At 53.0% G+C, this 869-nt stretch overlaps 1 protein-coding gene across 1 annotated transcript in view; it reads left to right on the top strand.

Moving 5' to 3' along the window:
- The window catches only part of TNRC6A (trinucleotide repeat containing 6A), a 154,384-nt gene that overhangs the window by 68,938 nt on the left and 84,577 nt on the right, over nt 1-869 (top strand). The gene's annotated exons all lie outside the window — the stretch shown is intronic.

Raw genomic sequence — 869 nt, 5'->3', positions numbered from 1 at the left:
AGCTTTTTGTTTTTCAAATAGGATACCTTTATGGAAATGTTTGAGTTTTATTAAGCTGTAATTGCTTAAGCATTAGCACCTGCACTGTATTTTATAACCATGCCGTTACTCTGCCTCCCATCATTTTACAGTATCCTCGGGCATATCAGTACTTCGGTTATTAAAGCATTCTCGTAATGTGGGACATTTTGGTCGTTTGCAATTTTTCACCACCATCAATGGCGGACCTTAATATCTTGACGGTGAAATAGTTGCAGTTATCCAGGATTATTTTGTGAACAGAAATTCAAGCAAGCGGAATTGCTGAGTCAAATGGTCTGCAACATTCGGCGGATTAAAACGCGTTTTTTAATCCCAATGCGCCCCAGGTAGGCATTCTTCACCTGGGGTGGAAACGAGAAGCAGCGAGCTTAAAAAACTGACCCAAGGTCAAAAATAATTAGAAGAGGTGGATTTCAAAAGCCGCGCGGGCTCATCAATGCTGCGGGAGGGGTAGAATTTGCAGTTTAGGCGATTTTTCTTTTTTAAGTGTTTCGGTGGGGGAGGGGCGGGGCAGTGGAGAAGGAAACTTGTGTCGCAGCAGAGGAGGAGGCGCGGCGAGAAGAGGAGGAGGCAGAGTACAGGAGGGGAGGGATCCAAGTCAGACTCGAGCCGGCCGCGGCGAGAAAGTCGGGGCTCGGCGGGCCCCCCAGCCGCTCCGCGGACCATCGCGGAGGCCGTGACCCTCCAGGGAGTCCGGCTGGGGGCCGCGCGCACAGCCCGGGCGGTTGCCAAGGGCCTGCCCCGTCTGCCCGCGGAGTTGCTAGGGCCTCCATCTTGAGGCCGTGGCTGCGGCGCCCCCGGAAGGGGTTGCCGAGTGGGGCATTCAC

The sequence above is a fragment of the Condylura cristata genome, unplaced genomic scaffold (assembly GCF_000260355.1).
Source record: "Condylura cristata isolate star-nosed mole 26May11 unplaced genomic scaffold, ConCri1.0 scaffold00032, whole genome shotgun sequence".
Taxonomy (NCBI): Eukaryota; Metazoa; Chordata; class Mammalia; order Eulipotyphla; family Talpidae; genus Condylura; species Condylura cristata.
This window is presented reverse-complemented; position numbering and strand designations above follow the sequence as displayed.